At 49.8% G+C, this 27,999-nt stretch overlaps 1 protein-coding gene and 1 long non-coding RNA gene across 17 annotated transcripts in view; one reads left to right on the forward strand and one right to left on the reverse strand.

Annotated features, from left to right (window-relative positions):
• CELF4 (CUGBP Elav-like family member 4) overlaps positions 1-27,999 on the forward strand; it is a 290,082-nt gene that overhangs the window by 13,572 nt on the left and 248,511 nt on the right. The gene's annotated exons all lie outside the window — the stretch shown is intronic.
• LOC120586578 (uncharacterized) lies at positions 21,918-27,995 on the reverse strand. Its single transcript, XR_005648739.1, has 4 exons — positions 27,249-27,995; positions 24,385-24,523; positions 23,778-23,824; positions 21,918-22,704 (listed from the first exon to the last, which is right to left on the reverse strand). It is a non-coding gene; the product is annotated as an uncharacterized LOC120586578 (long non-coding RNA).

Raw genomic sequence — 27,999 nt, forward strand, 5'->3', positions numbered from 1 at the left:
AAATGTCCTGTGTAAGGAATGAAAACCTCGAAATGAAAGAAAGGTACAGGCTTTCTGCCCAGAGGGCTCGGCCCCAGAATGCCAGGTAGAAAGGGCTGGTGAAAGCCAAGGCCGGCACCTGAGAAAAAGAGCAGGGAGGCTGGACTGCTGAACGGCGGTTGTTTTGTTTCTTTTTATCCCATGATGTTTTGTTTCTGTCCCACTGCAATGAAGTCTTGTTCTCAGGCTAGTGGACAAAGGAATTTCTCACTTTGAATAAATCTAGACCCACCACCAGCCTGGCTGAGGGAGAAGAGGTGGAGGTCAGGAGTCGGTGGGTGGGCTGCCGACACGGCAGAGGAAGTCAGTGACACACAGAACCTTCGAGGGCTGGCTTTGGGACTGCAGTGTCCTTCAGCTGTCCCAACCGCAGCCCACTTAGGCTGAAAAATTACTCGTGGAGTATTTAAACCCATGCCTATGTTCCCTGTCACCAAAGCAGCCATCCAGATTGTCCCCACAGCCTCACTCGGCTGAATGTCCCAAGCGATAAACTATCAGGTTCTAGAGGTTAGATTCTCCCCACACCCTCTGCCCTTCTTCTGTGCCGGCCCCCGGCTCAGGTGGCTAGAGGCACCTGGGCAGTGGGGATGACGTGAGGACAGCATTTCCTGGTGGTGGTTCTGCTCTTGCAGCCGGAGAAATCTTGGTAGATCCCAGGAAGAGCTGCTCCCAGTGTGGACAACACACTCGGGCAATGGTGCCAGGGCCCCTGGACAGCCCATTTACTGCAGGAGAGCATTGGGGAAGCATCTCCCTTGTCTGGGAGAGAAACCCAGCCTAAAGGAATAGGAATAAATGAGATGAATTTTGGGGCTCCAAACACAGGATTATTTGTGGCTGACCCTTTAGGAGAGGGAAACACCCCTGTTCTAGGCTTTCCACAGAGCTCGACACCTGGCATCTCGCTGAAAGGAGCAGATCTGGGCTGTGGAGGAGCTGGAGTAACCACACAGCTCTGCTCCCTGCAGGGAGGGTCTTCCCGCGCCCTCCCAGCCCACTGTCGTCCAGCCCCTTCTCTTCTCCCACCACAAGCCCCAAACCCCAGTGCTCTCAGGCCGCCCAGCCTTCTTAGAACAACAGTCGCCAACACAAAGTGACCTCCTTTTTCTATCCTCTGAAAGTCCTGCCCCTTGCTGATCTGACAAATCAAACTGGGCAGATGTGTCCCTGGCGGCTAATGGACATTAATGTGTTACCATTTCTGGTGACACATGCCTCGTACAGGGACCTTTTAGAGCCCAAGCTGTAACCTGAAGAAACATCTCTAATAGGGGAATTTCCAGCACAGTCAGGCCAGAGGGAGACACTGTGAGGCTGGGAGGCCTCTGGCTTCTCAGAGGGTCATGGGCCTGCCTGGCCTAAATCTGTGTCGCTGTGGACATGCTGCAGGACCATGGGAACTCGCGTAGCCGAAGACCTAATGGCTTTGCCCATCGCCCAGCAGGGCTGGCGCACCCATGGGGCTACAGTGCCAAAGGTCTAATCAAATATTAAATATGGTCAGTAAATTAAACCGCATCATATCCAGAGTGCTGAGTCCCTCCCTGAGAGCAGCCCAGCGCAGGGGACATTTTCAGCTCAGTTTTGCTTGGGTGTTGGGGTGGGGGCTTCTCAGTTCATGCCCCATCGTGGGGAGGAAAAGCGGGGACAGACAGGGCCCATAGCAGGGCATGAGGCTCGTGGTTTACTCCTCCATTCTATTATTCATTTCCTCTGATTTTTATCTAATCTCTCCTGATTGTCCTGGAGAAACTTAATAGACAAAGTGAATTTTTATTACATCATCAATATAATCTCTAGGTAATCAGCAGACACGGGGCCACCGCAAGCCCTATAGCTCCTCATCTGGCTTCATAAATAGTTGGAACAATCACTGCCAAGTGCCACTCTTCTACCTCCTCCTGAGAGGCCTCTCCCCACTGCTCCCCTTCCCCAGACTTATTCTCGTGGGTTCTGCCTTCCCATGATCCCCCTGCCCAGTGGGCCACATTGCTGGTCGATGGAGATATCTTCCTCATTCGTACATATTTTTAGTTTTCTCCCTCCCAGCTTCAGCTGTTAAAATCACAAATCTGGGGCTTGTTTCGAATGCCAAAATAGCCTAATGTTGACTGATTTTGATTCTACTTTCCTCTGTGCTAGAAATATGATATGTCATAAGAGATTATATAATTCAGTGGATCACAGTGCATACTATAAACCACATTATATACCCAATTAAGTCATATTATATAGTGTACTTATATAGCCTATGAACCAAAGTGTTTCAGTTATTTAAAGTCAAACCATTTATCTTATATACTGTATCATTGATATTAAATTATATATTTCATTTATGTTATAGTATACCTTCCATTTATATAGCATTTTAATCTGTAAAGTGCTTTCTTGTATATTACTACTTTTATTCCTATTGCAACCAGGTACAGTTGATTTCCTTTTTTGTAAAGAAAAATGGGAAAAGGATCATGAAGGAAAATTACAACCTGGTCATATCCTGCCAGGAGACAGGAGAGCAGCTTAGAATGGAAACCGGCAAGCCAGGGAAGGGGCATAGGCGAATCAGAGGGGCAGAGGCCTGGCTGCTCACCAGACAAGCTGATTCCTGGGGCCTGGCCTGCTGAGCAGCCCCTGGCTAGAGGGCAGCCACATTTTAAGGAATGGTTGGTGTGGTTTTTTTTTCCCTACAAACCTATCCAAAGTTAAATGTGAAACTGAGCACACCACCTTGCAAGACATCTCTTGGGGGCTGGGCCCATTCAGTCACACGAAGCTGTCTCCTCTCCTACTGTAGGTGTTGGCGTGGGGGGATAGGGGCAGGCCACACCTCTCTGCAGTGGTTTGGATTTTGGGGAACTGGCAAGCACTACTTAGAGTCAAATCTTATAAATAAGGTGGATGATGAGGCTAAGGAATCTGGCTTTGAGCATGCATACTCTCTACTGTTTCGGGGAAGCAGGAATCTGCTTCTTGCGGGTGAATCAGAGCCAGCCTTGGGAGTGACCAGCCATCCTTCAGCCCATGCCTGTGCTAAGGGCTGATTCCACATATCTGTTCCATGGCTGATCTGTGTGCATCTGGGGGTCATGGGAAGGCTCCTCCAGTTGGGGCCTGACAGTTCGAGGAGGCCTGGAGCCTCACAGGGGCCCCTGGGAGCAGACAGTGTTTAGCACTCTGGGTACCGCCTGCTGCGAAAGCAGGTGGCACACCAAGGATGCACGGGATTCAGGAGCTGGGTGCCTGGGTTCTTGCCCCACCTTGCCGCCTCTCTCAGAGTCTCAGCTTTCTCCTCTCTTAAGTTATTGCATTGACACCTGCTCATCTTACCTCTTAGGGTCATTGTGAGGATGGAATGAGCTGAGAGGAGGGAAAATGCCGTATAAAAGTTGAACTCTCCAGGGTCATTGCCATGTATTAAGTGCTAGCACCTCCCTCAGACAGCAGGGAGCTCCGACAGTCCTGCTCATTCAGAAATAGGACACATGGGACAACACTGGGACTCAAGGATGGGTAGGAGGAAGTATTGACAAAGCACTTACTACACGGCACACATACCGGGCTCTCACTTATTTTATCTCATCAAATCTTCATGACAAAATTGCGACAGAGATGTCACCGTGCTCCTTTGAATGCCAAGGTAACAGAAGCTCCAAGAGCAGTAACTCCAAGAGGGTTATGTGCTAGAAAGATGCAGAGCCAGAATTTGCACCTCGATTTGTCATATTCTCAATCCCACCACATGTCCGTGACTGTAACTTCCTTTATGGAAATAAATAAAAAGATCGTCTCTTTCATCTCCTTCATTTTACAGTTGGGGAAGCTGGAGTCTTGCAACATTATAAGCTAATGTTTTCTTAAGTCATTCCACACAGTCTTATGGGAACTTTTTGAAAACACGTAACATATGCACACACATGTACACATTACAGATACACAGATAACTCACACAGACACACCCACATATAGATACACTGATAGACACACTCACGAATAAACACTCATAGAAACACATAGAGCACACTCAAATATGGACATTCATACAGATACCCTTATATACAAGGACACACAAAATACAGACATACACAGAAACACAATTCATAGACACGTACATATAAAAACATACTGATACACACATAGACACACACAGAGATACACACACGACATAAATGCATATACTTACACAGAGTGTGAGTAAGGCTTAAACAACCACAAGGCCATAGACACAATTTAGCCACCAAACTCTTTAGAAGGAGAAGTCACACCAGCTGGCTTGAAGAAAGGGATGACAGGGGCTCAGCTTGGAGGTAGAGAGGGGGCACAGTGGACCCCTCAACTCGTCTTTCAGCCAAAAGCCCTCTCACTCACACTCGTGTGTCCCAGAAGCCCCGTAAAGGCCAAGGCCAAATCTTCGTTAGAAATAAATAAACAGAAGGTGTTTGTTGAGAACACTCCCTCTGCAACCTCCCTTTTGCGTCAACCCACAGGATCCTGGCCAAATTTCTGTTCATCTGACCAAAACCCAAGGCAGGTCCTGGAGAAATTTTGGACAAGGCTTCCAGGGGCCATCCCAGTTCCATGCGCTTGCTATGGACATGTCTCGTATAAGCAAAGCCAAGCCTGTGGGCAAAGAGACACCTTCAGGAAAAGGCAGTGGGAAGGGAGAAGAGGAGAGTGGTAGGTTTACAGCCAGAGTCTGTCCTGGAGGCTGGCACGCAGGCTACTTCACTGTGGCTCAGAGCAAGGGAGGGTATCTTTGCACGCTGAGTCCTCGGCTGTCCACGCAAGCCTGCTCCCAGCCTGCAGGGCTCCTGTTATCCATGGGATCGCAGGCTTGGCAGAGAAAGTGGCCCTGTACATCTGTATTAAGAGAATAAACACATAAACACACACACACACACACACACACACACAGAGTGAGCAAAGTGTTAGCAATGGCAAAGAGCTCATCAGAGAACAAGAAACCTGTGGTTTCCTTTTCTTTAAAATAAAATCCCAAAGATCTGGAAATGAGTTTACTAAATTTCTACTATCTGAAGGCTGAGCAGACCATTTAGAAATTGAGGCTTTCGGGGACAATGGGGCAGGCCTGCTTTGTCATGCATGTACTTGAACCGTAAGTGCTGGCCAGGAGATGCTCTAGGTGCCACTGGAGATGGTGCATGTGTTGCCCGTCCCCCACGGACATGCTGTGCTGATGGGCTGTGAGGAGTGAGGCTTCACGGACACCTCTGGGGACTATGGCAGAGAAGGGGCTGTGAGTGATTGCGGTGCGGCTTATGCTTCTGGCATGTGGTGTGTCTGTTAGAGGCATGCTGTGTGATGCATGTCTTCTCCTTGTGTTTTGCATTCATGCTGTGTCCTGTGAGTCTCTGGTGTGCAGGCGTGCATGTGTGTTGGTGTTGAGGGGTCATATGACTATGTCAACTGCAAGAGAGCTGTGTTTTCTCTTCTGGTCCTGGAAAGGGAAGGGAGGGCTGTCTGTTTCCCCCGAGGACACAAAACTCCCTCACTTGGGACTTGCTATCCAGGCGAGCCTCACTCTTTCTCTCAAACCAAGAGCGTCTCATGCCAGGATTACCTCTGCCCCCATACTAACACTCTGGGTGCACACACACACACACACACACACACACACACACACCTTCTTCATGCGAATATACCGAAATAGCTGGGGAGGCCCAAACAAGAAGACATGTGGCTGTGTGTGTTCATACGTGCTGAGCACAGGCAGCCATGTGGGAGCTGTCATGGGCTGGTGTGGGCCAGCTTTTAAGTGACAGATTGTGTGTACATCTATGACTAGAACTTCCACCAAGCGCATGTGTAAAACAGCAAAAAAGATGGGTCCAACTCCCTGGGTGGGCACTCCTGCAGTTCTCTGTCAATGCATGTGAGTTTGCGCTCTTTCTGAGGGGCCTCTGGCCAGAGTGTGGGAAAGATCCGTGGGAAGGAAGGGTTCCGTACATGTGTGGTTGTGGGCAGCCTAATTGGGTGGGATGCGAAGTGAGACTGGGTCCTCCAGAGACCTCACTGCTTTCCTAGAGGCACGGCTCGGCCATCTGTGGCATTTTCTCACATTCTGCCCACAGATTCCCCTGGGAAACCAGAAGAAAAGGGGGTCGGGGGCTCCTCAACTTCTCAGAAGTTAACCCTGAGCACCCAGCTCCCCTCGGAGACAATCGAAAGTACAGAGCCGTGTGTGTGTGTGTGTGTGCGTGTGTGTGTGTGTGTGAAAGTGAGGAAGAGAAAGTGAGAAGGCTGTGCAGGAGACAGCAGCTATGGAAAGAGAGAGCCCCTTCCCACCGCCTCCATCTGGGTGGGAGCAGATGGTACTCAAACCGGACCAGCAAGGCCAGAGGTAGCACTTGGAAGCAGTGTCCTGGGAAAAGGACAATGCAAAGGAGGGCCATTTCCCCCAAGAAATGCTCTCTGGCTGAATACATCTCTGCTCGCCTGGATCTGTCCTGCTGTCCAGGCACACAGAGCCCTGAAGCCCAACCCACACATCTAGCTACAGGTATCCTGTTCCTTTGCCTCCTCTCTGGGCCACTTAAAGGCCGATCCAGCTTCTGGGTGCAGACACAAAGGGCAGACCCTCTCTCAGCCTGGGCCCAGCATGAGCTGGAAGGAAAGCCAATCCTACCCGCCCCTGGGGGTCTTGTGGGTTTTAGGCACAAATCTAATGGATACTTCCTCTATTTACCCAGAGGGCTCTGCCATGCTGCCCCCTAAGGGCACCACCCTCTGCTCAAACCCAGGATTGTCATTTGTGTTTTGCCTGAAAGTCCTCAGCAGACGGATTGCAGGTGCTCAGAACCTTTAGGTGATACCTGCCTTGTCTTTCTGCAGTTCAGATCTGATCGTGACCCTGCCCAGCCTTTCCCAGGACGCCTGTCTCAGGTTCCTGGAAACCTAGTGAGAAATGAAGATCCTGACCTCTGCCCCAGACCTTGCAGTTCCCTGAAGACGGGGCCAGGGACTCTGCAGTTAGATAACAACCTCAGGAGTCTCCCTGCATGCCAGCGCCTGGTTCCCGGAGCTGCCTTTGGCAGCCCCCAGCCCCATGGTCACCGCCCAGTCCAGATTGTAAGGCTTCCTCCTGCCCCAAAGCTGGACACTCTTCCAGTGTCCCTTAACTTCCTCTGTCTCCCTTGTGGCCCCCAGGGTTCAGTCTTCTCCAGGGAAATGACCTCCCAGACTGCCAGGACCATGTGCTCACACCATAAAACCCTTCCTTAGGCTGTCCTCATAACTACTAGAATGGACATATTTTCCCCACCTGTAGGAGGGGAGTCCTGATCTCACACTTTCACCTTTACACACTTTACTCACACACAGAGACACTCACAGATACAATCACACAGATAAGCTCACACATAAGACACAAACATACACTCACACACGTACACAGACACTCACAGATGATCTCACACACAGACAGAATTGTGCACCGCACCTCAACCCGAGCAATCCCTCTGGTAATACATGATGTGCAAGTTCTGTCATATGGTTTAAGCTATTCTCTTCCCAGCTCCATGGAGTCATTGCCCTGCCCAGCACCTCCCACAGTTTTCTAGGCCTTCCTAGACCCCATTCAGTGGGAGGCGGAGGGCCCTGGAGGTAGCACAGGTAGTGCTGAGGTCAAACTCCGACAAGCTACGTGACCTTGGGCAAGTCACTTTTCCTCCTGGGTCAGCCTCAGTCTCCTTGTCTAGTGACTGGGAATATACAAACTGCCTAAGTGAGTTAATTTTGAGTATGAAATGTAGCAATCTAGGCAAAGCACTTGGCACAGTGCCTGGAATGTGGTAAGCTTGTGATAAATTGTAGCTGTATAAAAAATGAGAAAGATAAAGAAGTCAAAAGGACTAGCATCCCAGACTCTCTGGCCTTGCTGCCCTCATCCTCGCAGCCTGCCTTCCTGGGAGATCAGTTCCACCTCTACTCAGGCTGCCGCAGCCTGGTGCACCCTCTTCCCTTCTGCTTCCCCTAGACCAAAGCCTGCTCTTCTGCAGACACAGAGCCTGCTCCAGGAAGCTGCTAATGGTGGTGGCTTCATCAATCTCTGTATCCCCCAGAGATTGAAATCTCCCACCTCAGGGACCCAGACTCACCGTGCTGTCCCAACTGTTAGTGCCTGTCGGTCCAGCCTCTCATAGACTGTGAGCTCTCCAAGGCAAGACACAGCAATGTCTCTGCGTGCCCGACAGACATGTCTCAGGCATGATTTATGGTAGCCTCCTTCACTCACCTGGAGGGACCGGCCCTGGCAAAGGTCGGTTGCTTTTTTAATATTGCTTATCATAAATGTTTCCATTGTAAGCAGTACCTGTCACAGAAAGGATAAACATGATCGGAATGTAGCAAGAAGAGAAAGGTGCCCATATTCCTGCCTCCCAAAGAGAACGATTGCGAGTGTCGTGGCGATTCTCCTTAGGTCCGTCTGGCAGTGCCACTCAGAAGCCTCGTGCAATATGGACTGAGCCATTTCACACCTGCAGCACAACCAGCACCGGGCTGCACGTTGTGTGAGAAGTTAGAAGAAAGAGCCACAGCCCCTGCCCAGGGAGGGTCACAGACTCCAGAGGAGATCACACTGGGAAAAATGATGGCCAAAGCAGAATTAAAACACAGCCTACCCTAACTTGCCACCAGCAACCCAACTTAGGATGCTGTTGTGTATCCTCAGCTGCTCTCCTGGGAACCAAGGAGATGCCCGGCTCCAGGGAAGTGGGCCAGACTGTGACCAGGGTTCGGAGGTGAGTGGAACCCCTGGGTTCTAGTCCAGGAGCCCTTGGAGTAAGTCACTGGGCTTCTGCATTTTCTCACTTGAGAATAGAGATGATCATCTCTAGGAATGCTTTCTGTTTCACCATCTATTACCCTATGATGTGAAGTTCATGCTAGATTTAGAGTCTAGGGCGGCACGACCAATAGGGACTCTTGGAGGCTGGGGGCAGCAGGCATGGGAAGATTGGAGGAGCTACTCAGAGAGCACAGTCAGGGGTTGGAGGTAACTAGAAATGGGGGGGTCCATAAAGGGATTGAGGAGTTTGTGACTGGAACTTGATAATGAGTTAAAATAAAAATACGGTATGATGGTTGGCTCTCATTAACACCAACTTCTCCCTAAGAACAAGAGAGGCAGTGGTGGTGCCATGGAGAGAGCACTGGATCTGGAGTCCAAAGACCTGTGTATTAATCTTTGCGAGCTGGATGATGATCGTGGGCATTTTCGTCCCTGAGCTCTGAGCTCTGAGCCTGTAAATCAGGACTAACAACACCAGCTCCATGGGTTGCTGTGGCAATTAAATGAGAACATATAGAAACATCTAGAATGGGCTTGTATAATGGTAATAATCATCATAATAAGAGAAAAGTGGTTATCATGTCTTTATCATTTACCATGTGCTCAGCGCTATACCAAGCATTCTAATGTGCTATCTCAATTAATACTCTCAGTTCTTTTAGGAGGAAGGTTCAGCTTCTGTCTCTGTTTTGCAGACCAAAAAAAACCAGAAGCTCAGAGAGTTTAAGTAACTTCCTAGGTCACACAGTGAGGAAATGGCAGAGCAGGGATGTTGAGGCAGCATCTGCCCCAAAAAGTCACAGTCTTGGTAAAGAAAGAGTGCTTGTTATGGTTGAGCCCCGTATTCAGGGATGAGAAAGTCTTCACGTGTGCGAATACCGTGATGAAAGATCAGAACAGCCAGCTCCTGACGTTCAGTGGATACACAGTAAGCACTCAATAATGAGTGTTTATTTATTGCTTCTGTTTACAGCTTTATTCCCAAAGTGAATTGTTTGTTTAAGTAAAGAGCATTTACCTTTATTACAGTCATTGGTAAATAAAATTATATTTGCATTTCCACAAATATGTATGAGTTTAATTAGTCTTGCAATTCATATACAAGAGCCAGTCCAGGAAACACATTCATGAACTCACACTTCTACCCCAGGCAAAAAGCCTTCTCAGACGAACACCATCAGAATTAAATAATTTATTCATTCACAAGTAGTATCGATCACCCACTCTGTGCCAGGCAAGAATTTAGTTGCTGAGACACAACAATGACCAAGGCAGATAAACTCCTGACTGTCCCGGAGCTTCCATTTTCATGAGAATTAGGCGATAAATTAAAAATAAAAATTAAATACCCGGTAGTGTATGCTATGCTTAGGATTAGAAAGTATGGATGGGGTATCGAGTGACTGGGGCTGCTCTATACTGTGTAAGCAGGGATGGCGTACCTCAGGAGTTGACAATGAAGTTAAGATCCAAACAACAAGCAGAGATGGAAGAAGAGAGCACTTGGGCCGAGGGAAGAACAGGTGCAAAGGTCCTGAGGTAGTACTAGGCTTCATGTGTCCAAGAGACGGGAGAAAGTCCAGTGTGACAAGAACATAGTTGGGGTGATTGGGAGAGGTAGGTGGAAGGAGGACGGTGAGGGCAGGTTGCGTCAGGCTTGGCAGGTCAAGGGGGTGCTGAATTGCATTCTAAGTATAGTGAGAAATTGGAAGGGGCCTGCTCTTATGTATATTTCACAGAGATCTCTCTGGCTGCTGTGTGGAGCCAGCTACTGTAGCAGAGCAGACAGGGGGTGAAGGTGGCCAGGGGAGCGATGATGAGGGTGTGGATTAGGGTGGACAGTGAAGGTTCGAGAAATAGATGGGCTCAAGATATATTGGGGAGATAAGGAGTCCTAGGACTTGTTGATGAATTGGATGTGGAGTGAAGGCAAAGAGGGGAACCCAGGAAGATCTGAGCCCCTCAGAAGTGAGTGGTACCATTTACTGGGAAGGAATATGTTTTAGGGGTGGAAGATCAAAATTCCGCTTTGGCCATGCTGTGCGTGGCATGCCAGTCAGACATCCAAGTGGAGACATTAAGAAGGCAAGTGAATATATGAACCTGGAGCTGAGTGAAGACCTGGGCCAGAGGTATAAGTACGAGAGGCATTCATGTGTCGTGATATTTAAAGTCATTTATAATAGAACAAATTAAACAAGATTTCACAGATGTGATTATTGTTCTTCCTAGTGTGTTCTGAGCATCAATTAGATCACGTACTGTGCAATACACACTATGAACTGGGCTTGCATGCAGCCTGAGACAGGATCCGGGGGTCCTCTCCCCAGCTGAGGCAGGTGCGCACCAGCACTGGACACCAAAATGAGGGTCATTTTGTCATTAGTGTATGTAGCAAAGGAGACTGTTCCTCCCACCTCATCCCCCTCAGACCATCTCCCAGAACTTGGCCTGGGTCTGTCCCTCCTCTGCTCCTACCTAAGTCCCTCCTGCTGTAGCTTCATTCTCTCCAGCTTTTGCCAGGGTCACTGCCACAGTGGCGTCTTCCTTGGAGCATCTCTTCCCAGGATGCCAAGGTTGCATTCCACCCAGGAGGGTGAGTGGGAACTGTCCAGGGGTGAGTCAGCCAGATTCACAGCGAGATATAGGTCGCGGAGCGTTCTTTCCTCTGCAGCCGCTGAGGCCTCGCCACCCTGCCTGCCCCACCACCCGTGTCCTTGTGGCCTGCACACCCCCAACCCGCCGGCCCTGCCAGCCTGACCTCACCAGTGGCTTCTCTGAAGCCCAGGAAGAGAAGCGTCCTACAAGGACTCATTTGGCCCCCAGAGCCACCACCAAATGCCTGAGGCAGACTGCTGTCCCCTTTTTCTCTCTTTTATAGTTAAAACTAATAAAAGCAACACAAAACAAAATAAGCTGATGTTTTACTTACAAATTAGAGCTGAAATCATTCATCTAGGCACCTGGCAGGCTCCAGCAGGCTGGATGGGGCAAAGGAGACTGTAGGTGAAATGTTCCTGCCAGAGTCACAGGCCGGCCTGCAACACCCAAACTGTTCTCCTCAGACACCCCAGAGCCAAGCCTCCTTCCTCATCACCATCATAGAGACACATAGCCACACCACCACTACCCTCACAAGCATCCCACGACATGGCCAGCCGGGCAGCTGACAGACAAATGTAGCTATTTACATATACATTTAAATTAATTTTACTTAAATATAATTAGAAATTCAATTCCTCAGTTTTATGGCCATGGTTCAAGGATTCGAGAGCCGCAAGTAACTAAATGGTAACTAACCATGTTAGACAGTGCAGACATAGAACATTTCCTTCATCACAGAAAATTCTGATAGACAGCATTTTTCTAAAATAATGCAGGCCAGTAAGGAACTAAGAACATCGTGTGTGTACACACTAACATGAGTGTAGAAACATGTGGGCATGTGTGGGCTTCACGGGAATGTTCACATATGCACACCACGAGTCTGTGTGTGTGTGTGTGTGTGTGTGAGAGAGAGAGAGAGAGAGAGAGAGAGAGGACAAGGACAAGAGTCCTTGTCCACCACCCCAGACACCCTGCGACCTGAAAGAATGTCATGAACACGGGCTCCAGAATCGAACTGCTTGAGTTCAAATGCTGACTCTCCCACTCTCTAGCTGTGTGACTTTAGACAAGTGGCTTCACTTCTCTGTACCTCTGCTTTCTCTTTATAAAACAAAGATAATAATAGAGCCGTGGCAGAGGGTTGTTAGGAGCATTCTGTGAGATAATATGTGCAAAGCTCTCAGCGTGGCTCCCCGCACATTGTGAGCTATTAATAAATGTTAGCTGCTACCGTCGTTTCCAGGAGGCAGTGTGTTTGCTGTGCCGGGGCAGCCTTAGAGGAATCATGTAAGAGAGTGTGTCTCAACTCTGACGAGACAGAGGAGTGCCTCACACTCAAGCCCGACATTTACGGGCTGGGGAAGGAACCGGTAAGAAGCTGCAGGGGTCACCACTGGCCCGGGGAAAGGGCACAATGCCAAAGAGATGCTGTGGAGCAGAGACGGGCGCTGGGGTGCGGGGATGCGGATGAGGGGAAGTGTGCCCGGAGGGCGGGAGAACGCGGGTTAGAAATGAAGGAGTTGGGCCTTAGCATGTTCTTTATAGCCTCACATCTTCCTGTCTTGCCCTGAAAACATACTGCTTGATGACGGAGAGAAGGAGAACCATGTGCATAACTGTTTCACAATGTCAAAATTGCTTTCTCAATTCAGTAAAGCATCAGGACAGTGGTTCCCTCACACCTTGCCCTCTGGGATCTAAAGTCTCACCTGGGAGATGAGACCAACCCACATGCGACAATCGGAATGAAAAGAACCAGAGCCGGGGAGACACCTGAGGGAATTTCTAGTCCAAGGCAGCCATTTTAACACAAATCAGTTCAACAGGTATTTGTTAACTGCCTGTTCTGTGTAAAGACAGAATTGCAGGGGATTCAAAAAAAGAGAAAAGCTGTGAACGAAAATCTGCCCTCAAGGAGTTGAGAGCCTGAGAAAGAGGCCCAAGGCCTTGGCAGCCAAAGGTTAGATGGACATTCCTCGGTGGATGGGACCCTGGGTGGGAAAGATTACAAATAGGAACTGGTATTGGAAATGGGCTTTGAAGTTTCTGGGTAAGATATTATAGAGCACACAATGAGGTCCGGAGAGGCTGGGCACCTTGCCCAGGGCAACACAGCTAATAAAGACTAGAACCAGGCATGAGATCCTTCCACCACAGGGAGATGAGGAAAAGGGGATGGATCCCTATGCAGATGGTACAGAGATTAGGCTCTAAGCAGTGCACATGGCGGGGAAAGGATAGTCATTCCCGCCTCAGTCAGCCCTGTCTATCCTGGAAGTCTCCTGAAATGTCCCGCCCAGCGGCAGGATGGAGGCTGCCTGTGTTTTCAGATGTGGCCAGCAGAGGGCACCAGGACTGCTGCATAGCCTCACCCGTAGAGTGGCAGCCCCTGGTTCTGGATTCAGACCTGGGGCCCTTCGGGCGCAGGGCACAGATACCCACACTCACACACCCGAATGGGGTGCACCAGATGGAAGAGGGACCCAGGCAGCTGTCACCTGGACGGTGGGACTCTCAGGGGTATACTCGAGTGGGCAAAAGAAATCTCGGCCCTCCTCAAATCGAGCACATCCGTAAAGGTGGCACCTGGACTTGATTAAAAGAGGTTTCTACCAAGATGAGCCTGTGCCTGATTGTGACATAAAATGGGTGTGCTTTCTGTAGTTTCCATTCGAAGAAGGCAAAAAAGGAGGGGACTCTCCATCTGTTACCACCTCTGGGGTTCACCACTAAGTCCCCCATAGCCAGCCAGTGGAATAGAAAGAGCTCCTGAAAGGCCATGCATGTGGAGTCAGGGTGGAGAGAGCAGCCTGGAATGGTCCCCAAAGACCTGCAATTTTCATGTCTTTTTGCAGACAGAGGAACCATGTCCTTTCATAGAGACCTGACCGGGAACCAGCCTTCCTGCCTTAGTAATAAAGGCCACTCACCGTTAGCACTCTGATTGCTTTTCTCGGAAAGACACCCCCAGTGATTTCCCAGGACTCCTCTTGAATAGAGGTCCCCCTCCTAGCTGAACAGCCCAGGTCCTCTGAGTATACACAGAGATTTCCCAAACTCCAAAGGATTGGGGTCTGAATTCAGTTTTTCTTCTCTTCACCCTGAGAACAAGCATATGTCTGGCATGGAGAATGGCAGTTTGGAGACTCAGAGGACAATAATGGTCAAGTGATGATAACTGAGTGTGGAGCAGGAAACGTGAGAGGAGAAGAGGAGGACATGGAGGAAGAGGGAGATTCGGAGTGGGAGAAAGCACAGGTGCGCGCTGAGTGGCCAGAAGGGCGTCAGGAACATCGGGCTGTTGAGGGTGGCCAGCTGCATCAGCCGGTCCTGCTGGGGGCCAGGAGCAGACCGGCAACGGCTGGGCTGCGCCGTGCCCCATCAGGGCGCGTCTGTCCTCAGTTGCATGTGTGCGGATCTTGTGTAGTCAGTCAGCCAGAGCCTCCTGGCAAGGTGGGTGCCTCCTCCCTCACCACGCAGCACACAGCTCATGCCAGCCGGGAGGTGTCATCCTTGTCTTTCTCAGACCACGAAGCTTTCCGTGCAGAAGTGTGTGTGGGAGACACAGCAAGCTGGGGACGTGGGCCGTCAGCACGAGCCTGTGGCCTTGTGAGGTAGATGTGCACGTCTGCAGGTTGTGCGGAGGTGGGAAGGAGCAAATATAGAATGCATCAGGACTTGCCAAACTAGGGGTCAGGGATCAACCTGTCTCTGCCATTCATTAACTCACACCACTGTCTCAGGTGTGTCACAATCTCTTTATGGCTCCGTATCTGCCTCTGAAAATGCAATGGTAACCCCTGCCATGCTTCCCTCCCACAGATGTTGTGACACTCAAATCAGACAAAGAAGTGTAGGAAAGGCATAAGCGCCACACAGGTGCCTGGCATAGACCTGTAGCTAGGGACATCTAGCCCAGGCTGGGAAGATGGCTGTCGCTCAGCCAGTTCCTTTAGAGAGGGGTTGGGCAGGCAGGAGAGTACATAGAAGAGAAGCAGGCTCCAGAGAAAAAAATAGTTCCCAGTTGTCCAGGCTCCGACCCACCTTTTGTGCTAAAGCCTGTCCCCAGGGGCTCCTGACAACCACCAGCATCACCCCATAGCCCTTCTGGCCTGTGCAGCACACAGCTTTCCCTGGGGAGCCCTGTTGGTCTCACCCCTCCCCCTCCCCATACCCCTCCAAGGAATATCCTCCCACCTCCCCTCATCTCTGCAAACAGCTGTGATTCAGAGAGAGAGTCATTTCCAAGGAAACCAAAAAAATTTTTTCTAGACGTCAGGGGAAATTTCAGCCGCAAAGCAAGTGGTTCCAGAGGAGCATTGATGGCACCCAGGACACAGCTTGGGGCTCCCAGCATTGTCAACAACATTCTCAGAGGAAGAGACATAAACAGGACATATGTGCAGGAGCATGGGGAGGGAGATGAATGCCTCCCCAAAGTGGAAATTAAAGTTATCAATAACGTTCTGTTGTTGTTGTTGTTGTTGTTGTTGTTGTTGTTGTTGTTTAGCCATAGGGCCCTTGCAGCTCAGGAACCAAAAAGAGCAGAGCAAAAGTCAGCAAAGGCCTTTCACCAGGGACGAATCTGCTCTCTGTTTGGCATGGCCGGTAGGGATTCAGATGAGGTTCAGTGCTGAACCCTGTGAAGTCAAGGCACACTTAAGCTGGCCCCTCGGGGTCCCCATGTTCTGGTAGCTGCCCCACCTTCCTGTGGGGCTCAGGGTTGGTTTGGATCCCACACAAAGGACCCTGGTCACTTTCTATCCCCTCAGAGCTCACGACGGTACCTACATACATTCTTAAACAATAGACTTGTGTAAATTCTCTATGTAGCTCATGTGTGCACACACACACAGGAGTGTGCAGCATAGTGGGCCATGGGATCCATTAACTTTTCCTGTCACTCTCACCATCCTTCTATGCTAACAAGATAAAGCGAGTTGGGTCCAGGATCTTGCCATGTGCATCTCCAAGTCGCATGGGGACTATCTCCTGATTGGGAAGTCTGAACCTCAGAGCCACAGGGCCATTGCTCTTTGGAGAGCAGGAATGATCACCTTCAGAATTTGTTCCAGATGGTGGCATTAGTCTTTTTTTAACATTTCTGAAATGACTAACTAGGAAAAACAACCAAAAGAGGTAAATAAATCCAATAAGGCAGCAGTCGCCAACCGTCGTGGCACCAGGGACCGATGCTCCTATGAGAATCTAATGCCAGACGATCTGAGGTGGAGCTGAGGCAGTGACACTAGACCTAGGAAGTGGCTGCAAATACAGATGAAGCTTCGCTCACTTGCCCGCCGCTCACCTCCTGCTGTGCAGCCCGGTTCCTAACAGGCCACGGACTAGTGCCAGTCCGTTGTCGGGGTGTTGGGGACCCCTGCAATAAGGGATATACCATCTCATAGCTTTAAATATAATATAAAGAATTGGATTTGGCCTCATCCAAATCATACGGAGGTATTATTTTTAATTCTGAAATTGCCAATCGCAGGCAAGAAGGATGTCCAGCAGCATGTTCTATAGAAGAGGGCCTGGGCGCAGGGAGACAGGCACAGCAGCTGGGGCCCCAGGGCGAGCATCCTTCAAGAGGAGAAGAGTGCAGAGGGCAGCTTGCTGCCAGCCCACAATGTAGACAGCCCTGCCTCCCGGATGCTGCACTTCAGACTCCCCTTGTTTCTCACAGTGTTGCGAGTGGCCTTAGCCCTTGCTGGCCTGCAGAAGGGGCTCTGTAAACACCCGGATTGTTGGCTGTGTGAGGCATGTCCCCTGTCTCCAAGACTGAAACCCTGCAGACAATAGGCCAGCTCGGGAAGTGTCTGCATTCATATTCAGTCCTCTGCCTTCCTTCCCTCTCTTCCCCTCCCTCGTCTTCCCCTCTGGCCCTGGGGATGTATTTTGCATCCTTTAAATGATCTTGTTTATTCTATGTGTCGGAATATAGTTATCTGAATATTAATTATGGCTTTAGTGAAGTTCATCGGTTGAATGCAGGAATTGAGAATTCCTCCTTCACTTTCAGCCACCTGCTTTGATTTCTCTGTTTATCTGCTTGACTGAGCTGAAATCAGTTTCTGTAAGTGAAAGTCGGCTGCTTGGAGCAGATGTTAATGCTCAGAAATAGTGTACGGTCTGCTATTAGCATAAGTAGCATGATGCTAATAAATAGAGGTGCGCGGCGCTGGTGGTGCTGGTGGCAGTGGGGACCAAGGGACATCGACCTGCCCGGTGACGGAGCCTGAGCACTGCCCAGAGAAAGAGGGAGAGGCGCAGCCTGGGTGCCAGGCACCTCTCTGCCCAAGCCGGGCCCGCGCTCCTCGGTCCCCAGAACCCCCATATGCAGTCGGCTGGGGGCCGATGATTAATGACGCTGAGGGCTGTAACCAAATTGTAGTGCCATTAGCACCAAGTCACGACTGACAACTAGATACATCATCTCCGAGCTTTCTATCCAGCTAACTAATTTAACTCTGTGAATACGGGAAACGCTGCACTGACGCCATAAGGCAAATATTGCCAAAGCCAGGAGCCTGCTGGTAACGAATGAGAGAAGAGGAATCCATCAGGGGCCCCTGGCCACGTCCATGGCCCTGGCTGGGTCAGCAGATCTGTCCGTATAGCGTTTGGGCTTCGAAGCTGCGGAATGACTCCACCATACACCCCGTGGAGTCAGGTCAGTAGGGAACAGGGCAGACCAAGCCCCCACCTCCAGGACCACCCCTACTCCCCGCCCTGTGACGTCGGGAAATAACAAGGTTTCCCTCCAAGTCAGAGAGGGACAGATTCGATCATCACAAGGCCTCCATCTCTATCCCCCAAATTTCTCTCCGTCTCTGCAGCTCCCCACTTTCTCCAGGAGAGGGACTTGCAGGAGCTTTGATGAGAAACAGGTGGGCCTTACTCTTCTCACAAGAACTGCTCCTGAAATAGTGCACGCAAACCGTTATTATCTTCTTTTTTGTTATCTTTTTTTTTTTACAATGAATCCTATTTGAAATGTGCTGTGTTTGCTCATCAGAAGAGCCTTATAAGGAATTCTTTTAGAAATGAAAGAATCCTGTGCCATGTGAATAGTCGCCTTTTAATTCATCTGGCTTATGAGCTTGGGGGTCCCAAATAGCCGTGTTTCTTAAAGCCACTCGCTGAATTTCTAAGTAGTTTATTCCCTGAATCAGAAAGCCCCCCATCCAAGTCGTACCCCCTACTATAGAGGGCAGTGGCTGGGAAGGCTAGGGGGGCAGGGACATCAACTCCATGCTAGAAACCCTCAATTCAAGAACTTCCCACCTGCTATGCTGCAGGTAGAAAAACATTTAGTAGTCTCTGTGTGGCTCAGCAAATCCAGCTCCCTCTCTGGGGTTCCCCAACTCCCTTCTAAGGAATTGGGGATGAGCTCACAGGATAATGTCTGTGAAAGCAAACATTTCAGAAAACCCAATGCACTTCACCAGTCTGAAGGAGACATTTGTGCCTAAGCAAGTGCGAGTTTCTGACCGGAGCTAAGGGCATGGTATCCGGAGTGGCTCAGCCAGCCCACTGGAAGGTGCCCCACTGGAAGTGGCCACCCGTACCAGTAAGTACTAAAGAGAGTAACGGCAACAACGCAGATGATTCTGGGACATTTAACTGCCATGGGACATATGCAGATAATGGAGATAGGAAGAAAGACAGGTGCCTGAATAATTGTGCAGTGTGCCTCTTTCCGAAGGATGAACTACAACAATGACTTTAAGTGACTGGTAATTGTCGAAATAGGTGATACACACCCCATTTACTGAGAACTTTCTATTTTGCAAAGTTCTCTCTTTGTTTCCTCTCACGCAAGGTTTGCAATGGGTGTAGTGGGATAAGAATTATTATCCCAGCTGACAGATAAGAAAACCGAGTTTGAATATTGTTGTTGAGGGAGGAGGCCAATTATTTCAATAGACAAAAGGCTCGGTTCAGAAAATTAACCCTGCGTCACTCAGCTTTTTTATTTTCTGCCCTACCTTCCAGAAATTAAAAAAAAAATCAAATTTCTCACCCATGTCTCTAATCTGCTTATCTCGGATGCAAAAGCATATATTTACTCTGTGTCCCTCAAAGAGGCTATTGTCATTTCCCTCAAAGGTCTATGCTTTGACCTGAAAGCTGTTTCAGATGCAAATGGGGTACAGTCTCCCCCAAAGATAGCATCCATTCCTCCTCCATTCATTATTCCATAGACCCTGGACAGGGGTTACGAAAGTGACTGAGACGTGGTCCCTGCCCTCAAAATACCTACAAAGAAATAAAGTACAAAGCCACATTTTCCCAAACTGCCACAGGAACACACATTCAAAGTGCCGCGAACGTTCAGAAGAAGAAAGGCTGTCTCCTGAGGGGATGACTTGGGGAGCTGCTGTGCGGGGTGTCCTTCGATCTTGGCCTTGATGAATGGATATGATTGTGAAATGCAAAGATCAGCAGAAGTGCCCTCTGCAAGGAGAAAGCAGTTTGAGTAACGGTGGAGAGGTGCTGGGGAGAGGAGCCCGGTCTGGCTGGGCAGGGCGGCAGGCCCCTGCGTGGACGGGAGAGGGGAGCTGGCATAAGAGGTCAAGGGCCTGGACGTCTGGACCTTGCTTGAGGAGATTTCCTGGGGTTGGCACACCGGAGATTAAGGCCAAAGGTGACGGGCAGACTCTGAGGAGAGCTGAGAGTGGGCTTCACCCACTCACTCCCCCACAGTGACCAAAGCAGACCAGTACGCTGCCCTCCTGACCACGTCTGCCTTGCACTTGAGGACTCCAGCTGCTCTGGCTCCCCCAACTCTGGGCTGCACCCTACATCCTAAAAGCTCTGATGGAACAGGCCTTCCAGCCAGATCACCGGAGAACAACAGCTCCACAATGGAAATCCTCCGTTCCCAAACTTCTCACCCCCAAGACCCTCAGCTGGTCCCCTCCCAACCCGCCCCACCCCCGAGTCCTTCACTTTCTTAAAGGTTTTGCCTTTAAAACAAACTGCTGTTATTAAATAAATAATTGATTCCCTTCCCCATTTTTTATTAATCAAAGGCTAATCAGAGCCGCAGATCGGCATGCGGCAACCAGTGTTAGCCACACGGAGTGGATATAATTCTTGCTAAAAGCAGCGAGGTGCTATTTTTGTTTTCTCCGTGCAGCCTCATCAAGGGGACATGTGCAATTTCCATTAGGCTTTGTGAAATACTGAGAAAGAGCTGGGTTTGGGGACTCCAGGTGGGCAAGCTCAGCTAAACAATCTACCTCCTTGAGGGATCCTGGGGGCCTGGAAGAAGATACTTTGAGGGCCCAGCTCCTGCATGGTGGGGACTGGCTGCTGAGAGAGAAGGGTCTTCCTGAACCTGGGAAGATGTCAGGACAGGCAACCCAGGACTCAGAGATCCTTCCTAGGCCAAAACGCAGGCTGTAACCTGCCCTAGACTGAGGCTGAGGATCCCCAGGGCCCTTCCACGAGCTGTGACTTCACCCCATTCCTGCTCTCCCACAGGTGGCCGCCACCCCAGCTTCCAACCCAGCAGACAAGACACCTTCTCACCCACCCCCTGCCCCGCCTGCGCCACCCTCTGGCTTAGAGATACCCCTGGCAACACCAAGGCTCTACTACCCAGGCCAGATCTTTATCAGTCTCCCTTTTTTTTCTTAATCCTGCTGACTTTTTTCTTTCCTTTTTTTTTCCCCCTCTCTCTCTGTACTTATTGATCCCAAACGAGGAAAAAGTCTATTAATCCTAAACCCAGAGAAGATTGGAGATAGGGCCGAAAGGGCTTGTCAGGACAGAGCCACACGGACCTTATCTCCTGGGAAGGTGACCATATCACCAGCAAGAGGAGGGAGGGGAACAAAGGAAGTGAGACGAGGGTGACCAGCACAGGAAACAAGTATGGTCCCCGGTCTGTCTGGCTGACAAGGAGCCTCCAACCTCAGTTCTCACCAAGCTCCCAGTATCAGAGGTGGGGATTCGGGGGAAGTGGTGGTCATAATCCACTTTTGCCAGCCCTTCTTCCTTCTCAGAGCCCCTTCCTGGGCAGGCGGGAAGGGGGTTCATCTCCTTGGGGGCCACAGAGACCCAGGCCTTTGCCTGGGCATGCCCAACATCAAGGACATCACCGGGATCATAGCCCAGGCCCGTTCAGTATAGGGAAGACTGTCTGGGACCACGGGACTACTGGAGTGGCACTTGGCAGGGTCCTGAGGCACTGGATGACCCACCAGAGACCTTAGGCAAGTTCCTTAACCTCCTCTGCCTCAGTTTTCTCCCCCATAAAACAGATACAACCATTGTAAGAACCTTATAGGGCTGTGGTGAGAATTATATGAGATCATCTTTATGAAGAGCCCAATTGTTAGTTTTATTATTAATAAATAATTATTCTTACACTTTCATCTGAAGTCCAGGAAAAGAGTCTGGCCCACTGTCCTCTTCGCACAATGGACCAGGTTGGTGGGATGGGGTACAGTCTTCTGGGACAATACAACAGGAAAGCAGTGTGGCAACACTGATAAAACCAAAAGTGTTTAGAGCCGTGTGGTGACTGTCATCCACTCTGTGAGTGGACTGCATGGCAAACCCACAGGACTTGGCTCACCTCTTTATTTTTTTAACCCCTAAATTATAGCTCCTAGGGACCCAGGCTGCAGGTCTCAGACCCCTCCAGACCCCACTCTGAACTGACAAAGTCAAGATCCTTGGGGGTGAAGCCTAGGTACCTGCAAAGTCAAATTCCTGCCCAAGCTCCTATGGCTGTTGGGTGGGAGCTGGGTGCTTGTCCCCCTGGGAATAGAATCCAGGTTCCTGTCCCACAACCAGTGCTGTAACATGATCTTCCTCTAAAAGCTCAGCCCTGGCTTGTCCAGAAATCCACCAGCTGCTTGCAAAGCAAGTTAAAAACATGCTTGTAGGAAGGCAAGGCAGTGGCTGCCTCATCTATTGGAGCATTCTTCCCTTCTTCTAGTTCCCCTGCCTTCCTTCCTCACCCTGGTTTCCTTGATGTGAGAGCTGGTGCTGGACATTTGGACATGGTCTGTTTATCTGCTTCTCCAGGGGTCTCCCTCATACAGTGGGCCGGCTATGCCAGGTCTGGGCTCCCCAAGGTCAGAGGCAGTGTCTGCAGGCTCACGGGTATGTTGACCGTGTTGTCTGGAACCAAGCACTGGACAGGGCATTCTGTGTCCTGCTCACCTCCCGGGCCTGGAGCGGGCTCATTGGACCAGAGGAAGAAGTCAGGGTCATCCATTCAAGACCTGAGGACCAGATATACACATTATGTCATCTGTTTTCCTACAATCACAGAGCCCCGGAGGAACTTGCCTAGTAAATAGTGGATTTGAGAGCCAGTTCTTAACCCTATACTGCACCACCTCCATGTGGGTGTCGTACTCTAAAGCTTCAGTCTCCTGGGAAAGCAGCAGTTTGGGAGTTAAAGAAATAAAGGGGTGAGCTAAGAGCATATGGCTTGTTTGTTGTTTATTACCTACTTGAAATTACAATTAGACTCCAAGTTACCGATTTACGGAAGAATAACAGCAAGAGAGGTAGCTGGGTACAGTGCGGGGAAATACTCAACTAGGAGACTGCAGTGTTGAGGTTTTTAATTATTATTATAAAAAATAACACATGTATGTGGTAAAAAGTGCAAAGGGGTATAAATGAAGTGCGATTCTCCCTCCTACTCTAGACACCATTCTACTCACCAGCAAGAGCAGTTTCCTGTGTATTTTTCCAGAAATATGCCAAGTACAGACAGACACATGCAAACACACCCACAGATGCTTTCTGTTGTGGAAATTGGGATATACTCCCCACACTGCTGTGCACCTTGATTTTGGGCTTTGCAGTACATTGGATCTTCCCAAATTGGCCTGCTTATGGATGGACTTCATTCCATTTAGTAGTTGCATAGTATTCCATTATCCAGCTATTCACTAATGTACATAGCCAGCCCCCCACTGATAGACACTGCAATTCTTTCTAGTTTTGTGTTTTATAACAAGCCACGCACAGTCATTATCTTTGTGCACATCCATTGCACACATGTATGATTCTACCTGTGGAATAAATTCTTACAACTGAAATTATTTCAGTAAATTTGAGCATCCTATATTTTGATTGATTTCTTTGTGCTTCCAAAGAGATTGTACCAATGCAATCTCTCGTTGAATTTATTTTTGAATTCCTGTTTTCCTGAATTCCTTACTAACATTGTGTATACAGGCACACCTCGTGTTATTGCACCTCATTTTACTGTGTTTCACAGGTGTTATATTTTTTACAAATCGAAAGCAAGACCCTCCACCAGCAAAAGATTACCACTCACTTTATTGCAGTGGTCTGGAACCGAACCGCAGTATGTCCGAGGTATGCCTGTAATCAGAAAATACTTAATATTTGCCAAGACTTGGGTTTCATTTCCTGCCCAAATACTATCTGTGAGGCCTTGAACAAGTCATTCTGTACTCTGGGCCTCAGTTTCTTTGCCTGTGAACCGAAGGTTGGCCTAGTCAATCTGTAAGAATTCTTTTGGCTCTGTCAGTGATTTTAAGTATCTATCAAGGGCCTGCTATATGTTAAAACTGTGAGGGAACTCCTGAGTTCTCCTAGCCTAAAGGAACTTAAAATCTGGTTGGGGAGTGGAACACATGCGGAGAAGATTTAGGAAGCAATTTGGCATAGTCTGAAATCAAGTGCAAAGTTATGCATTTTGGTTTATGGGCTTGTAGAAGGTCGTGAGTGATCAAAGGGGCCTACGGCCCCGGGCAGCTCCTTAGAGGAGACAAAACTTGCACAGAATGAGCAGGAAAATGCACAGAGGTGTTCCGCTGAGAATGACAATAGGAAATATTTATCCACCCCTACCTAGAGCCTGGAAAGCCAGCCAGTATTCTCTCTCCCCCAACCCCCCCAGAGTCTGCTTGTTTCCTTACCACGGACTGAAACCAAGTGAAACATCGGGTTTGTCTCAGAGCGTGGTTTGATGTTCCAGTTCAGTGAGGATCAGTTCCCATCTCAGCAGCTTCACTAAGTGCTATGTTCTTTGTGGAAACATCAGTTCAGTTTACTGTTCTGGAAAAAAATATATATATACTGCATATAAACCTTGATTAACGCAAGTCCTCAGAAAATGGAGGATTCTAATTAATTCTGTTTTCTGGGTAGTGGAGGATAAAAAGGGTTCGGGGGAGGCTTGAGCTTCTCTCCCACTTCCATCAGCCCAGGCTGATGACCCTTCTCCAATGCAGGATCCACACAGGCAGCCGCCTCTGCAGGCAAGGCTTCCTGTAGTCAGAGGGGCACAGGCTGAACTGAGGGTGACAAAGCTGATGTCAGGGAGCTCAGGCGTCATTTTTTTGTTTTTAGCTCGACAAAGCACAAGTCTTGCTATTTTCTTCATGACGGTTGTGTTCATTTGTGGACAATTGGTGATCTTCCTGAAGAGGGTGTAGGGACAGTGGAAGACCATTGTCGTGGGTTGAGGGTTTTACTAAATGGATGTTATGCTATTTGAGGCTTACTTATAGTAATAGTATTAGCCGTGGTTTGTCATCAATGGACAGGTTCCTGGTCCAACTGCTCACTTGATAGATAAGGAAACCAAGGCCCATAAATGCAGAGTTTCTTGTTTCAGAACTCTCAGAGAATCGTGGTGGTGGCCACACCCTACAAATGGGGCTCTTTCCTGATAGACAGGTTACATGACCTGTCCAAGTCCCCACATAGCCCCTTAGGAACAGAGCTTGGGTTCAAACTACACCCACTGGACACCAAAGCTTCTCCCAGGAGAGTCCCAAAGCCCTGGAAGTCCTGTCTCCCTGACTTTGGTAGGAAGAGAACCTTGGACTCTGTATTTTAAACGGCACCTGATAACAACCCTGAGTCAGGCCGTTGATAGGAACAATGCTGCTTTACAACAAGCTGTTTTCAGTGCTCCAATTAAAAAATCAGTCTTAAAGAATCAACCTGTTTTTTATGCAAGTGGCTATGCCCTAAGTCACCCACATTCCAAGTGCTGAGTACTCCCCAGAGGAGCCTTGAAGATCCAGAACCTTTCCAGCCCCTACAAGTCATAGGCAAACTCACAGACAGGCAAATGCCAGTCACCTCTCCAGACAGAACACTTACCTCCATTAAAGGGTGTTTGCAAACTGAAGTAAAATGCATCCTCTGACACTGACTGCCTCACACTGACACTAAGAACTAGTCCTAACCCTGGTCCTGCGACCACCGGGCCACTCACTGTCCTCTGCCACTACTCCTCCAGAGGTAAAAAGAAGATAAAAGCATTCCCCACCACCACCACCACCACCTCCCAGAGCTGCTGAGAAAATTGAGGTCAGTGGTGCTCAAACTTCAGTGCTCTTCAGAGTCCCCTTGAGGGCTTGTTAAACAGATGGCAGAGCCCTTCCCCAGAGTTTCTGACTCAAAAGGTAGGTAAGGCCCAAGAATTTGCACTTCTAATGCTTCCTGGGTGATGACCAGGGGCACATGCTGTAGATTGGGGGCCAGTTTTGACAACTGTGATCAAGAGAACTTATGAAAGGGATTGTTATTATTTTAAATTTTGTAAAATGCGGGATCTTTCTTTAGAGTGAAAAAGTACCATCTACTCCTTCCAACACCGTATCTGATCAATGTAAACTTTCATTTACCCCATTTGCTTGTCTAAGAACCTGTGGAAGTTTTAGGAAATAGACCGATCGGCCAGTCACCAAATGAGCCCTCACCATCCTCCCTACCCCTTAAGAATGGTCAGATCAAGAAACCAGAAAGTTCTCTCCCCTAGAAGAACACCTTTCGATATTTGCTCACATCCACAATCTGTCTGTCTCCAACCTCTCGCCTCTACCTACACAAACCTGGTCACAGATCCCCAGAACCCGCAGCCGCACAAACATGCGAAATTGCTCCCATTTCCCTCCACACACCCCAGAAACCCAGAAGCAAAGGGCTCTGTCCCCGTGAGCACAGCAGGTTCTCTGTCTAGATGTGGGGGTCCTTTCGTCAGGCGAGGCTACTGTCTGAGTTAGGAACAAATGAAAAATGGAAAAGGTTCCCAGAAGTCATTAACCCCAAATCAGAAGGGGCTGATGTTGGTTCCTGTGGTTGAAGACAGATGTTAATGGGCATGAAATCTGAAGGGAGGGATGGCAGCGGCAGGGCCAGTCCCGGCAGAGCTCAGAGCTCAGAGCACGCTGGGGACCGGAATGAGGAGCCGCCGCGTGGCCAGCTCAGGAGGGAGGGAGGAACGGCGAGGCAGAGAAACACAGCAGAAGGGTGGTCCGGCGAGCAAGAGACACCAAGGAAAGCGGAGCGATTGTAACAAAGAGAAAGAGGAGGAGGGCAGGATGAGAGAGAGAAAGGGGAGGGCTGGAGAGCGGGAAGCCCTCGGGAGAGGACGGGAGGCGCAGACAAAGAGAGCGCAAGAAGCCGACAGCCGAGCGGCCCGCGCGCCGAGACTCGGAGCGACCCTGCCCGGCCCACTGGGTCTCCGCGTCTCGCCGATGAGGTCACTGCCAGTGACCGCCAGGGGCCGCGGCAAGAGTGCGCGCGCGGAGCGGAGAGGGTGACGCAGCTCTGCACCCCCAAGGGGCGCTGCCCCGCGCCGGGAGCCCAGTCTTTTTCCGCTCCCGCCCCGCTCCCTGCCCTTAATGGCTCGGTAATTGATTGGCCCCGCGTCCTATTTTCACCGCGGGCGGCCGGCGCCAGAGGTTGGCTAATATCAATATTTCCCGCGGCTTCTCCGCGGTCTAGATCCTCCTGCTCCGGGCCGCCCCGCCGGCCGAGAATTTACCTTCGGTTTAACAAGAAGTGGGAGCTGAGTCAGGGATTAGGGCTTGTCAGGTGAAGTCAACACAAATAAAAGGGGAGGGGGACGAGGAAAGGGATGACATTTGTCAACAAGGTGGGGAGCAATCAGGACAGCCTGGGGTTAATTGTGGGAAGGAGGTGGGAGAAGGAGGAGGAGAGGAGGGCGGGAAAAAAAGGCAGGAAAGGGAAGAGAGGAATGAGGAGGAAGAAAGGGGTTTCAAAAGACCATGGAATCCTTATTCCCGGGGTTGGCATTGGAAGGCATCTGTAATTGGCCGTTTTCCTTCTTCCCACCCACCTTGTCACCCCACCCCCACCCCAGCCACCAACGCCACCACCGCAGGCACCCCCTGCAGCCTCACCCATTTCCTTACCTCTCCCTCCCCCATAATATTATCTGGTGCTTCTTTAAGTGGCCTTTTTTCTCCAATCAGATGTGACTCACTTAACATTTATGGAGGTATTGCTGTTTGCCAGGCACTGTGCCAGGTGGTAATCAAATATTAGCTCATTTAACCTCTTCCACAGCCCCAGAAGACAGGCTCCATGGGTGCCGGCCCGGCAGGGTCTGCTCCCCCGCCCACCGTCCACAGCACCCAGCACAGCTAGCCCATACACAGTCACAATCTGTTGAACGATTGAACGAATGTACAATTGAAAAGCAGTAACATGTATAGAGTAGATGTGGATTCTCCGTGAGCCTGAGTGCGTTGCCCAAAGCCACACACTCTTTC

This window comes from Pteropus medius, unplaced genomic scaffold (genome assembly GCF_902729225.1).
Source record: "Pteropus medius unplaced genomic scaffold, Ma_sr-lr_union100, whole genome shotgun sequence".
NCBI lineage: Eukaryota > Metazoa > Chordata > Mammalia > Chiroptera > Pteropodidae > Pteropus > Pteropus medius.